The following is a 15,767-nucleotide window of genomic DNA, read 5'->3' as shown; positions in this document are numbered from 1 at the left end:
TACTTATCACTGCAATACTCCACTACTCATTTTAAGAAGACTAAAATAATTAAGGCAGAATATCTTAAAGACAATTCTGCTTGCAGCTTCAACTTTCATTAACTTTAAAGGGATATTAAACTGTATGCAAAATTTGTTGAATTCTTGGGAAAACAATGGAAAGATAGGAACTGTAATAATCAAGCAGATGTGAAAAACATGAATTAGATTAATAAAATGATGTATAATCAAGAACTGAAACATTATATAAGATTACCTGAATTTTCTGGAATGGTCTCACCTTGATTGTGGGTGCCTCCACCCTCAGACTGTTCTGATTCTTTACCAACTGAAAAAAAAATAAATAAATAAGATAGCTGGCAAATAACACGCTCTTAAGGTTGTAATACACATCAGGGATTGCAAATAGCAGCCTTGATCTGATCAGTGGAACAGCTATTGGAGCTGACAAATGAAGCTGTGTATCAGCTATGTCAGAGCTTCACTTTAAAATATTAATAGTTGTAGATAATAATGAAGATGTATATACCCAGGTCACTTTAAAATATATTTTTCTTTTTACCGCACTGGATTATCTCAAATTTGTTAACTATGTTACAGACAGGGAATACACACTTTTGGTTATCTGATCTTTCTGCAAATAATAGGAACAAATAAATAAGCACCAAACAAGATGAATAATTAGCCTACCTAAGAGTAACAAGAAAGACCAGCAAAAAAAAAAAAAAAAACAGGGTGTGACTAAACATGTTGATTATTTTAAGTCTAACTAATCATAATGATTCTTCAATTTTCCCCAGTTTTTACATGTGATGTCAAATTTCACCTCCTCTCTCATTTCAATGCCACACCTCTGACTTCTTCAACATTCATACACCAATAAAACAAAAGTCCAACGATAGTAACTGAGAATCAGGCACTGAAACCTCAGCAAAGAGGAGTAACGGGACATATAGACCTATATTAAATGGAAATCCAACAATTGATTTAATAAATACAGTTGATATTGCAACTAATAGTGTCCTTGGACAAAAAGAATCTAGCCTCAGGGATGAAACGAGTACTATTAACAACTTGACGGAAACTAAAAACTTTTCCCTGGCTTTTACATTTACTTATTGCCCGGAAGCTATCGACATCCAGAAAATAGTAAGAAAATACTGGTTCTGCTTATCATTAGATAAGGATATTTCCAGTAAAACTGAACAATTTCCAACTATCACATTTAGGAGGGGACTAAACATGAAAAACTTACTGGAAACTAAATGTAAAGTGAAGAAAAACAATTTGGGTACACATAAATGTGGGGCATGTAAATACTGCCCCTTTATAGACACTTCAAATACTTTTACAGTCAGAAAAGAAACTTTTGCCATCTGGGATGTTTTTAGTTGTAATACAAAGTCCATAGTCTACTTAGCCTAATGCCAACATTGTACGTCATTTTACATAGGGAAAACAGACCGCCGTTTGAGGGACAGAATATACGAGCATTTATACGCAATCAGCAGGAAGAAATGTGAAAACGCTCTAGCTAAACACTGTGAACAGAACAGTGGACATAAATTCAAATTCATGGTGATTTGCCAAATAAACAACAATAGCATAGGAGTTAGGTCCCTCAACGACAGTCATATTAAACTCCTGCTTGAGAAAAGGGAACTAAGTTGGCAATTGTGCTTACGAGTGTTTATGGATCCAGGCCTTAATGAAACATGTTCTATAACATGTATTTTAAAATTAAGGAGCCTTTGGAGATAGATCATCTGTGACGTTGTTGCCAAATTGTAAGTTTTAGTAGCCCATTAAGATATGGCAGATAGTCCTCACATGTTTAGTACTGCTTATACAATAAATATTAGTGATTTATATATCCCTACAATTATTTAGCATCTCTATGAACTTTATGACCAACCTGGGAGGGAGCTGCCTGATGAGTTATAAAAGTCATAGTAAAAAAGACATGTTTGAAGTAAGGTTAATAGTATACCTTACAGGATTGGTTTTTACTAACTCGACCCTATTTTGTACTAATGAGTGGTTGGGTTAATAAGTTTTAGGCAACAGGACATAATTTTAACATGAATATTAATTCATTGGCATTAGTAGCCTGTATACATCATTGTTTTAGCTACCGATAATGATAACATAAACCAATGGTAAGATGTTAAGTATGTAAACCTAAATTAGTGATAGGGGAGCTAACTAAATAATAAGCACTTTAGTCATCTTGTCACAAATATACGAGTGTAACCAACACTACAGAGTACGGATTTTGAATTTATTTAGATAGCCTCTATAGTCAACTTTGAATAAAGTACTCTATATGTGCTGTTGGTACCATCTTTCAGACTAGTAAACAGATACACTACGTCCTTTCACTATTCCAACTCACCACAACATCAACAAGTGAATCATTAAGGCTAACATAAGGAGTTACGGGACTCCAGCAGTAACAACTTTTTAGCATGCCAGGTTTAACAACTGTTTCTTGCTCTAAAGATTAAACTTATTACTAATTATTACTGTGAAGTGCGATTGATGCTACTCCTGTTGATTTGCAACAAGGTAGGCAGAGAAGTTCAAATAACTTAATGTGTAAGCTATATAGCAATTGACAATGTAGGTTTGATGCTTGCTTGTAATATTAAGGTTATTCCTTTAAGAGCTAGTCAAGTACGGAGCTGGGTTTGATTGGTCAATTTCTTGATTTTGTAATTATTTGAACTTTATCGCTGGGTATGGAACTGTTTGTCTGAAGAAGTCCGGATAAGATCCGGACGAAAAGCGCTTTACGTACGTTGACCCAGTTTTACATGTTGACTCAGTTTTATGATTTTTGGTTTTATATTTTTTTACTTGGTCATAGAAATACATAATAAATTCAGTGGATTATCTGTGGACTACGTGTGTTTCTTCAACATTCATGCCAGACTGTCACAGCTTTCTGTCATGCAATCCATTCAACTCTTGGTTGGACATCCTTGTCTCTTCTTGTCTTATTCCTGTCTTTCCCAAATTTGAGTCATTTTCCCAAATTTGATTCACTAAATTATCACTAAACAATCTGTTCTGCTCGATCTTCTCTGCTACTGGAGTTACACGGCTTCAGCTCTGATGTTTTCAGTTCTTCAGCTGTCCAACAATGTGCATTCTAATATTTACAATATTCTAATATTTATAAATACTTAAACACTGGAATGATATTTGTAAAACATCTGAACATAGTAATGGATGTTATAACAAGGAGCACTGACTGTAAGAACAACTTCAGACATGATTAACTGAAGGTAAATTTTAAGGAATCATTGCAGATTATGGTATCATACAAAAGTGTCTCTGCTAAGAACAATACTATTCAAAAAGCACCAGCGACAAGACAAAAACATTTAATAAAAGTCTTGGTTGCAGTTCTCACTATGGACAATCTTGTCTAGATTATAGTAGTTACGTTTGGCAATTAGTGCAGAGGAATAAGGTTATGAGCTGTTAATGGACTACTTTCTGTGGTACAATATTTCATTCCCTCAAAATTCATATTCGTACTGTGACCTTGAAGAGATTACTTAACCAGACACTGCTTTGGTGCAACTGAGAATTTGAGCTAGGCTCCTTGATCGTCTCATGGACTGCATATCTAGTAAGCAGGTGTGAATATACTCAATAATGTAGTTTGTAAAATCTGATCTTCCAGGGCTTATATGCATGTTACATTATAGGTTCATAGGTTCATAGGTTTATACTAGGCTATCTGCCTAAGGCATTTATAAGCCTAGCCCAAAGTTTTGTGGCTTACGCCACCCCTTATATGAAAAAATACTGTGCCCATTAGTTTGTTTTGCCTCTGTCCAGCAGTGACACAGAGATGATTCCCGGGGTAAACCTACGATCTCCCATCCACAGGTCAAGATTTCTCTTGAACAGAGCCAGCGAGGTGCTCTGCCTCACATGGACCGGGATTTTATTCCACAGCATAGGGAGTCTCTGAGTGATAAATCTATCCCTCCAGCACGTCCTATTTATATCCATGCTAAGGTTTAAGTCGCTTGCTCTAGTGGTTTTGGTGGATTTGGATTTTTTAAGGTGGAGCATGTCCATTAATTCCGGGTTGGACATGGCCTTGTATGTCAGGCACATGTCACCTCTGAGCAGACGGTATGTGACTGAATAGAGCTGGAGTTTCTTCAATCTGGCAGCATATGACAGATTTTGGAGTCCCTTTATCCTTTTGGTGAGGAACTTTTGGGGTCTCTCCAATTGCTGCAGATGTCGGGTGAGATACATCCCGAATGGGGCATTGTACTCGATCATTGGTCTGATAAGTGAAGAGTACGGGAACAATGACCTCACTAGATCTGGATGTGAATCCCTTCATGATCAGGTGGGCAATGTAGAAGGTCTTTCTAACCACTTTAGCAACGTGAGTGTCAAAAGAAAGGCCACTGTCAACCTGGGTCCCCAGGTCCCTGATAACCTCTTCTGTGCTTAGTGGACTGCCACCTATATGGTAGCTTGGGGTTACCTTGTTTTTCCCGAAGGGTATGACTATACATTTTTGGCGTTTAACTTCAGGCCATGGCTCTGGCACCAGCTATCTGTTTCCGTGAGTCCCTTCTGAAGGATATCCATGTCCGATGCACTTTCCACTATGGCGCCCAGTTTGCAGTCGTCTGCAAACTTTGTCAGCCAAAGTCCTCCCATGTTGGCCTGTACTTCTGAGAAGTAGATGCTGAACAATAGGGGCCAAGGACCGAGCCCTGTGGGACACCACTTGTGACCGGCTTGGAGTCTGACATAGCGCCAGCAACTCTAACCCTGTGGGTTCTGTCCTTAAGCCAGTTTGCAACCCATCTTGTGACATATGGGTTTACATTTAAGCTGGTAAGTTTTTCTACAATACCCGAGTGGGGTATTGTGTCGAAGCCTTTGCAAGGTCAAGGTAGGCTGTATGGACTGCCTTTCCCTCATCAATGGCCTTGGTGACTGTTTGAAGAAGTCGACCAAGTTCAAAAGGCATGATCTGCCCTTGACGAAGCCAAACTGGGTCGGGTCCAATGTCTGCAAGTCCCCTATATCTTTGTTTATGAGCTCCATTATGATCCTCTCCATAGCTTTGCAGACTAGACTTGTTAAGCTTATGGGGCGTAATTACCAGGGTCCGTAGAGGCACCGCCTTTGTGGAGTGGGACCACAGTTGCCGTACGCCACTCCTTGGGCACGTATCCTGTGGTAAGGCTGAGATTAAACAGCTGCCTTATGTGCAGGTTTAATTCCTCATTTAGCTTGTGTAGCACACAGCCGGGACACCATCCGGTCCCATTGATGCTGTGTTTTTAGCTTTAGAGAGAGCAGCTTTCACCTGCGCATTTGAGATGTCTGGGAGGCTACACTCCGCTGGGATAGTTATCTCTCCTTTAGGGGAGAGGGGTGAAGTTTGCACTGAACCTGTCTGCCAGTATGTTGGCAATGTCTGTGGGTTCAGTGATTTTTGTATCATTTTGGACTAATTCAGAGCATATCTGGGAGTTTCCACCCAGGTTCCTAACATAGCTGAAAAAGGCCTTATGATTGTCTTTTGAATCCATGGCAATTTTTCTCTCAAAATGGGCCTTAGTTGATTTTATGAGTGCTCGTATTTTTTTACTAATAATGATCAGGGGTGACTTCCCTTTTATGGATTTTGTTCTATCATGTAATAGCTTTCTCCTCTTATTGTAAAGTTTGTTAATGGCTGGGGTCCACCAGACTGGACGTTTGCCCTTTGTGGAAAGAGTCTTGGTTTTATTTGGGATTGCCATTCTGATATCACTAGGAAGTACTTATGTCAAGTACTTTGACTAATGCTCACTTGATGAAACAAATCATTTTAATTAGTACTGATACTTTAAATGTTGCAATTTAAGTTGCACTAAGTCAGTAAATGTATGGTGTATTTCAGTAAGTAATGCATTATTTAAATAAAGGATTATGATTGGATCTTCAATTGTAACCACAGTATAAGGTGTTCAAGATATGGATGCCAAGAAATTCACCTCGAGAGCAAAGCCTGAGAAGTGAATCTTGGCATCCTCATCAAGAACACATAATGGACAGTTATGATCAGAGAACCAATCACAATTCTTTGTAGTCTACAGAGCTTTATCTGCCATGTCCTGAAAGTTACAGAAAAAAAGTGCGAAGTATTTTGCTGGTATTCAAAGCCGTAAAGCACTAGGCAAGCAATGTCAAAAACACCGAGTAATACATTTATGTCAGGTAAAGAAAGTCAGGGAGAGATTACTGGACAGACAGCAGGCACAAAGAAAACTTTCAATTCTTACACAGTAATCTGCTGACAACTATTGCCTAATGCAATACCTGATCTTAAGCAGCGGTGCTGAATAATTGTTACAATCAGGTCTCGCATTACAGAAGTGCTTAACTGGTTTATCTTTTTCACGATATCAGAGCATAATCACTGCAATCCATGCATTACAAAAAAAGATACCATCATTTAAAAGAATGTTTAATGATAGACAGTACCAGTGATTTGTAAATATTATTGACAGGGTTTGTATTTCATATTTTATTGATCCAAACTTCCTTAGATGTTACAGAGTATAAAAATATAAGATGCAATATCTTAGATATTGTTACATTACCTTTCAAGACTATTCTTTCTCTATCCATCGTATAGAAACATATTCATATCTTAATTTGAAATCATTATTCTTCTATGTTTGTATAGAAAATGTTAACTTTATATTATAGGATCATAGGAAGTTACTAAACTAATGGCCCTGGGTCCCTTACAAGCCTAGCCAAGAGTTTATCCCCAAAAAGAGAAATCTCAGTCAGCAACTGATACCCCAGTAAATGAGGGCACAAGTGGAACCCCCGGGACAAATTTATGGTTTCCCATCCACTCATCAAGGTTGCGCTTGAATAGGGTCACAGAGAGGTACTCTGTTTGACATGTATGGGAAGTCTATTCCAGAGACAGGGCAGCCTCTGGGAGACAATCTTGTCTTTCCAGCAGCTTTTGTTGATGTTGCATATTAGATTTAGGCCTTTCAAGCAGGTAATGTGTGAGGAGTTAGACTTATGGATATGGAGCATATATTCTTAGCCTACTGCCATTTTCTGTTCTTATTGTTTAATTCAGACAAGGCTTGTTCTTAACTTTTCCTTTTTGGATAATATCTTTCATAAGTCAGTACAGGGTACATGCAGGGGGGCACCAGAGTGACATATTTTGGGTCAAAGTATTCCTGCAGTAAAAGGAATGACAGTGACATTTATAACACAGTAGCTGTAAGATATATACTACATATGATATAAGGCTTTATCCATAAAGCATTTAAGTACATTTTATAAATATATAGTTGACGTTAAGACTTACCATAACAGTAAGACTTCAATGAGTGACCATTTAGCACTAAATCATAGCATTACGGTTTTATCCTAGCTGGCTTTCCTTTATAGTTTTCAGAATTTTAAAAAGGAATAGCTTATTTCCCATAAAGCAAACGGTCACAACTCCCTTCGAACAAAAGCCCCAAGGACGCAATAATAAAGTAAAATATAACTATCCAAACTGCTAGTAGCATCCAGGGAACCACCAAGGCAACACGTTATAATAACAATGTGTATGAATAAATAGGAATAACGTCTTTTATACTATAAAATCAAAGGCGACTGGTAAACGATCAACCATTTATTAAAGAGCAGTAACCGCTTTCACCTCTAGGGCTTCTTCAGACAAGATTTATTACAAGGGTAGGGGTTGACATAATGGTTTAGTCTTCAGCTCATAGACACAAAATACAGGGTTTGAGTCAACCTCAGGATATCTGCTAGGCTTTAAATGGCCATTCAATGCAGTTAGCCTAGTATTAATCAATGAAAAGGCAAAAAAAAAAAAAAAACTAAGAAATTCTATACATTGCTCACTAACCACAAGGAAATATTTTGCAAATTGGCTCACAGATAGAACCAACAAGGTGAAAATAGCGAACTCCAAGTCAGACTGCCAACTAGCCATGAGTGGAGTCCCACAGGGATTGGTCCAGGGTCTTCTTCTGTTTGGAATCTACTTCTCAGAAGTCTAGATCAACATGGAGAGACTCTGGCTGACCACGTTTGCAGACAACTTCATGCTGGGAGCCATTATTATCTCTCCAAGTGGTGTAGACATCCTGCAGAAAGGCCTCACTGAGACCAATGACTGGTGTCGAAACCATGGCCTTAAGCTTAATGCCAAAAAGTGCATCGTGATTCCCTTTGGGAAGAACTCAGTTCCCACTAATTACCACATCAATGGGAGCCTACTGAACACTGAAGGCCTTATAAGAGACCTAGGGACACAGGTTGACAGCAAACTCTCTTTCAACCACCACATTGCCATTGTGGTCAGAAAGTCCTATGTGGCACATCTCATTACCAAGGGTGTTGCATCCAGGATGAAAGAGATCATCATCCCTCTACTCTTCGCTCATTAGGCCAATCGTCGAGTAAATGCCCCATTTGGCATGTACCTCACTAGACACATGCAACAGATGGAAAGGCCACAAAACTGCCTCATGAAGAGGATCCTAGGCATTAAACACATGTTCTACATGGACAGACTCAAAAACCTCCAGCTATTCTCTGTCTCATTTTGTCTACTAAGAGGCAATCTCTGCTTGACTTAAAAGCCATGTCTGACCCAGCTCTGTTAGAAATGCTATATTTAAAGAAATCCCAATCCCTCCGGACCACACATTCCAGAGATATCAACTCATTGCCACAATCAACAGAAGATGCTGGAGGGACAGGTTCATAACCCAGACACTGCCCATGATCTGGAACAGACTTCCCATACATGTCAAGCAGAGCATCTCACTGGCCCTCTTCAAGAGAATTTTTGATGAGTGGATGGGAAATAGACATTTCACCCTGGGGATCACTCCAGTGGCTCTACTTGAGAGGGTCAGTGGGAACTAAAATTGGGGGTAAGATGCCAGGGCACTTCTATGGGCTAGGCTTGTAAAGGCTCCAGAGCTATTAGCATAGTACACACCTATGAACCTAAAAAATTAATTGACCAAAACATCCTTTTAGGATCTCCTTTCTTTCTGATGGAGATCCAAAAGATTGAAAGGAAGAATTCAAATGTGTGTATCTGCCTCAAATAAAATATTTGTCAGCACTAAATGAATCAGGAGAGAAGGTGCACTACTTTTTGTTCTTGTCTCTCTCTTGTACCTTCACAGGTGCTGCAAAAATACAATTCACACTGGTCTAGCCCTAGACATGAGTTAATCTGAGTGAGATACTAACTCCAGTCATGGCTTATGTCCCAAATGCTGTCATGAAAATTCCTGAACAACATCAAATAAACCTTTACAAATGTTTTACAGACAAATGTGGTCAGAAGTTCATTAGAAAGTTAATTCAATGTCAGAATAGTGATAGCAGACTGCAAACTAATCAGAAATACATTAAGCTTCCCCTGGAAACCTCCAGACCCAGCAAGGTCACAGATAATATTAATACAGTTGTCAATAAATTTATCATAAAAGTGTTCACTTTACATGGCACTAAGAATGATGATTCTGGTACTTTAAGAAAATGTATGGGAAAAACAGTCAAGTTCAACTGGAAAGAATAATACAGCACTCAAAAGGAAACATAATTATAACAGGAGATTTTAATTGCATAATAAAAGAAGATTCTAATGCTAAAAAAAGAAGAATACCAGCACTAGAAAAAGAATTGAAAAACTTTACAGATTTGTTTCAACAAAAAGATATTAATGAGTTTTCACACCTGGGTTCTCTTTTCTACACTCACTTTTCCCATAGACATGGGACCCATTCAAGTATAGGCAGTGTATGTATTTCAAATAACTTAGTATCTAAACCTATCAAAGTTAAGACAATTTCAAGCCCACTTACAGATCACAATAAAAAAATTCTATTAAAAGGATACCAGCATACATAAAAAACTTAAAGGATTTTAGAGATTTCTTTAATAAAGACATGCAAGCAGTTTTACAAATTAATTATAAGTATGACATTTTTGAAATATATGTATGGGATGCTTTAAAAGCTTGTCTAACTGTTATAATAAAAATTGGTATGCTGTTAAGAAAAAGTAATGGGATAAGGACTTAATTGACATACAAAAGAAAATTGATAATTTACAACAGAACACTCAAAAAAGTTAGGATAGAACAATGATGGAAATAGGTGAATTAAAAATAATATTTTAAGATCCTAAATCATAAAACTATGATAAATTTGAATAGGATTAAGTTAATTAAGTACTCTATGAATCCTAAACTATGCACAAATTAGCCTCCAAAATTGAATTGATTAATAAAGCTAATCATATTAAAGAAATGTTCTTACCAGGAAGTAAAAAAAGTAACAGCTTTTGATGAATTCCTGAAGATATTTAGAACCCACTTTAATAAAGTTAATCAAAATGAGAGGATAACAGATCCTCAATATTTGATTAAAACATTCATTAAAACTACATTAAAATAGACTAACAGAAGATCAATAGAAATGTATAGATAAACCTTTACTACTGGCTGAAATTAAAATCAAATTAAGAAACTAAAACTAAATGAAGCACCAGGTAATGACTTGATATCGGAATTATATAAAATAATACCAAAAGAAGATTGTCATATTCGGCATAAAGTCTTTATATTAGTTAATGATCTAATTAAAGGACTGCCATAATGGAAATATACATTAATTTCTCCAGTATTAAAGGCAGATAGAAATCAAGCAGAATGCTCCTCATATAGACCCATTTCACTTTTAAATATAGATTACAAAATAGTCATGGCCATACATGCTACTAGGTTACATTTTCTATCAAATCTGATTAATGAAGATCAAACAGGATTTATAATAAACAGAAGTACACATGATAACATCAAGAGAGTTTTATCCATAATTGATTTCCTAGGCAGCAATAAACAAAGATTGACTTTGTTAAGGTTTGATATAAATAATGCTTTTGACACTGTGAATTGCAATTACTTATGACTGGTTCTAAAGGAAAACCATTTTTCACTATGTTTTTCCCAGCTAATTAACTCACTTTATGATAATTCTGTGGCCTACATAAAAATTGGTTCCTATCTATCAGAGTCAATTCCAATTACTAAGGGGACTAAACAGGGTTGCCTCCTCTCTCCATTACTATTCACCTTAATTATCCAGCCTTTCCCAAATGTTATAAAGATCAAAGGCAGACATCAAAGGAATGCAGATAAATAATTTAAGTTCTAAAATACTACTATTTGCAGATGATATTTTCTTGACATTGAATGATAATAGAAATTCCCTTAATACAATCTTGCAGTAAAGGCATTTCAAAAAATCTGGACTTTCATTTAATGAAAAGAAAACAAAAGTTTTACTCATAAAATGAAAATATAAAGGACATAGAAGACAGATTTTCCATGTATGTAGCACAAGATGGCAATATATCCAGGAATAATCTTGAAAAGAAACATTAGAAGCACAATAGCGGAAAGTTACAGAAGCAATCTAGCCAATATTAACACTCTTGTTAACAAATGGAACAAATTCACTTTTACAATGGAAGAAATACTTACCATAATAAAAATGGTCATGCTCCCAAAATGTTATACTTAATACAGTCATTATCTTACCTCCCAACTAGTAAAAACATCAGAAAATTGAATTCCTTAATACTTAAATTTTTTTGGTTTCCTAATAAGCCAAGATTAGGTTTAAATCACCATATAAGGGACTGGTCATTAGGTGGAATATGTATGACAGAAATATAATTGTACCCAGAATCATCAATTGTTAAAACAATTCTTTTATGGTTAAATAAAAACTATACTGTAAAATGGAAGGTCAGTCAAGAGAGCATGTGTGCAGCCTCAAACCAGATACATTTTACACAGCAAAATGAGATAATAAATAACAATTTGTATGGATATTAAAACACTACATTTTGGAAACTAGAAACATTAAGATCAATACTACATATATAACCTCAATGTTAAAGGCATTTAAATATTATATTTATAAAAATCCAGGAAATAAAACATGGCTATTTTTGATATTTCCAATAGCTTGTACACAAAATAATTTATATACTTTTAATTTGAAAACAATGCATAAACTTAAAGAAAATAATCTGATTTATTGGTAAAAGTTGATGGATGGAAGCAAAATAAAAAGTACAGAGAATATAATAGTTAGATTTAATTTGGACAAAGACATGTGGTTATATATATATATATATATATATATATATATATATATAGAATTGCAGACAAGCTATAGAAACTAGGATAAATCTTATGCAATTGTCAATAAGAAACAATGTCTCTAAATTTATAGATTTAATGAAAACTCTGATAAGTCAAGAAATAATTGATAAAGGTATTTTATCTAAAATATAAGAAACTAACAAAAATGTAGCTGAATATATTAATGGAAACTATTCAGATTGCTTCTGAACTATAAATAACCATGAACCTAGTAAGGAAGATAAAAAATATATGTATTTTGACATCTTCTAAACAAACTACTTCTTCCCTAAACTGGAAATTATTTATGTGGAGGTTTGTGCATAAAATATTTATAATACCTCATAGAATTAAATTAATATATAAAAAATGTTGTGTAAAATGAAATGTGTGAAATGTAATGCATGTGACAAGACTAACTGGCAACATTTGTTTATTGATTGTGTAACTGTCAAACCATTTTGGAAAAAAATATATGTTTTCTTGCCATCTTTATTCAATAATACATTTTTTTGACTAAATCATTACTTTTGTTAAACACATCAATAGTGGACTGCGGAAAGAAAGTAAACTACACTCTATTATGGAGTCTACTATCAATAGCAAGGAAACAATTACCAAGAATTGGAAAAGCAAACAATCTCCTACAATGAAAAAATGTATAAATATGGCAACAGATGTCTGTCATTACAAACTTCTAACAATCAAGATGAGGACATTCAGAATTACTACATCTTACAATGTATGAATAAAGCTTAAAGAACTGCTGAATAAACAAATTTAAACACATCAATGAGGAGAGAATAGGTAATTTTGGTTACTTAGTAGACACCTTTGTAAATAGTTTTGTTACAATATGAGTTTTTTGTTAATATTGTTCCATTTCAAATTTATATTTTAACACTATAATCGATACTTATGTATTAAAATTAATAAAAACATTAAAAAAAGAAAATGTAAGGACATCCCTGTGTATGGAAGTAATTTTAAAACAAGTGTGTATCCTCAAAAGAAATACTTTCATCTTTACATTTCTTTACACTCAGGAGAGGTGACCTCAGAGAAGTCTGCGATTTCATGTTAGCCACTAGCATAAATGTCCTGTTAGAAATTTGCCAACCCAAGCCCTTAATGGTATAATGTGGGCTTTTATTCAGTAAAGCCAGAATAAGGGCAGATTGTCAAAGGTTAAAGACAGGGTATTATAACTATTTAAGAACAAAAAGGTTGGGAAGCTTAACAATAAACTTATTTTCAGCATATTGAGGAGAAGGTACATTTCCCGGAAAACTATTGCAGTAATTTTAATATGTCACTCAAAGGGAAGGTAACATAATTCAAAGTACTAACCTGATGCACTGGACAAAAGAACAGCAGATTGCTAACATCTAAGTTCCTCCCTGTATAGCTCAATAACAAATATAGGGAATAGTATTAAAAATCTAGCTGGTTGGTCTGTGATGCAATAAAAACAGGTATAACAAACCAGTTTAATATAAACACAGAACAATGGAATCATTGTCCAGAAATGTCTGCATGCTAGCTGTTGTATCAGACTGCAGTAGTAGAAACCACAGCTGCTGTCTGGAAACAATGTCTTTTTTTAAATGCAAACAAAAGTATGTGATGAATAAAAACACTTAGAATATAATGATCAAAAGATAGCTGTCTTATGTTTAAAGATGGGAAGAATATATTACAAGAAAAGGATATGCCAATTGTATAGCTCCTTTCCAGGCTACCTAAGGCTATAGCAAATCCTACAGTTAAAAAATGTTGGTGACAGGTACCATAATCTGTATTTATTTCTGTATTTATCACTGCAATACTCCACTACTCATTTTAAGAAAGACACCAGCTACTTGTAAGCTTAGTTTTCCTAGCTTTGTTCAGATTAAAACAGTTAAGGCAGAAAATCTTATAGACAATTTTGCCTGCAGCTCCAACTTTTATTAACTTTAAAGGGATGTATACGGTAGGCAACATTTGTTAAATTCTAAGGGTAAACAATGGAAAGATAGGAACTGTAATAATCAGGCAGAAATGTGAAAAACATATGAATTAGATTAATAAAATGATGTATAATCAAGAACTGAAACATTATATAAGATTAATTACCTGCATTTTCTGGAATGGTGTCACCTTGCTTGTGGTTGCCATTATCCTTAGACTGTACTGATTCTATCACAAATGTAAAAACAAAAAAATAAGATAGCTGGCAAATGACATGCTCTTAAGGTTGTAATACACATCAGGGATTGCAAAAAGCAGCCTTGATATGATTAGCGGAACAGCTATTAGGGCTGACAAATGAAGCTGTATATCAGCTATGTCAGACCTTCACATAAAAGATTAATAGTTGTAACTAATACTGAGATATATATACTCAGGTCACTTTAAATTAGTTTTTTTTTTTTTAGCGCACTGGATTATCTCAACTTTGTCAACTATATTACAGACAGGGAATACACATTCTTCATCTGATCTTTTTGCAAATAATAGGAACAAATAAATAAGCACCAAACAAGATGAAAAATTAACTAATCATTAGCCTACCTAAGAGTAACAAGAAAGACCAGCAAAAAAAACAGGGTGTGACTAAACCTGTTGATTATTTTAAGTCTAACTAATCATAATCATTCTTCAATTTTCCCTAGTTTTTACATGAGGTTGGGGTGTGATGTCAAATTTTACCTCCTCTCTCATTTCAATGCCACTCTTCTGACTTCTTCAACATTCATGCCAGACTGTCACAGCTTTCTGTCATGCAATCCATTCAACTCTTGGTTGGACATCCTTGTCTCCTCCTGCCTTATTCCTGTCTTTCCCAAATTTGAGTCACTAAATTATTCTCTGCTTTCCTGCACATATGACTACAGTAAAACAAACTGTTCTGCTCAATCTTCTCTGCTACTGGAGTTACACGGCTTCAGCTCTGATGTTTTCAATTCTTCAGCTGTCCCACAATGTGAAGTCTAATATTTATAATATTCTAATATTTATAAACACTTAAACACTGGAATGATAATTGTAAAACATCTGAATGGAGTAATGGATGTTATAACAAGAAGCACTGACTGTAAGAACAACTTCAGACGTGCTTAACTGAAGGTAAATTTTAAGGATTCATTGCAAATTATGGTATCATACAAAATTTCTCTGCTAAGAACAATACTATTCAAAAAGCATCAGTGACAAGACAAAAACATTTAGTCTTGGTTGCAGTTTCGCTATGGACAGTCTTCTTTAGATTATAGTAGTTACGTTTGGCAGTTAGTGCAGAGGACTAAGGTTATGAGCTATTAATGGACTACTTCCTGTGGTACATTGTTTCATTCCCTCAAAATTCATATGCATACTGTGTGACCTTGAAGAGATTACTTAACCAGACACTGCTTTGGTGCAACTGATAATTTGAGCTAGGCTGCATATCTAGTAAGTAGGTGTGAACATACTCACTAATATAGTTTGTAAAATCTGATCTTCCAGGGCTTATATG

At 35.3% G+C, this 15,767-nt stretch overlaps 1 long non-coding RNA gene across 2 annotated transcripts in view; it reads right to left on the bottom strand.

Moving 5' to 3' along the window:
• The window catches only part of LOC122803291, a 34,908-nt gene that overhangs the window by 6,001 nt on the left and 13,140 nt on the right, over positions 1 to 15,767 (bottom strand). Inside the window, exons 2-3 of one of the 2 annotated variants that reach the window (XR_006365098.1) lie at positions 14,387 to 14,449; positions 281 to 328 (exon numbers count right to left, since the gene is read on the bottom strand). This is a non-coding gene — a long non-coding RNA (uncharacterized LOC122803291). Of the gene's footprint in view, positions 1 to 256; positions 329 to 14,386; positions 14,450 to 15,767 lie in introns of both variants that reach the window. The other variant, XR_006365099.1, reaches the window with a different exon arrangement.

Source organism: Protopterus annectens, chromosome 5.part1 (assembly GCF_019279795.1).
Source record: "Protopterus annectens isolate FY-2018-M chromosome 5.part1, PAN1.0, whole genome shotgun sequence".
In the NCBI taxonomy this organism is placed as follows: Eukaryota; Metazoa; Chordata; order Ceratodontiformes; family Protopteridae; genus Protopterus; species Protopterus annectens.
Note: the sequence above shows the minus strand (reverse complement) of the source record. Positions and strands in the feature narration are given on the sequence as shown.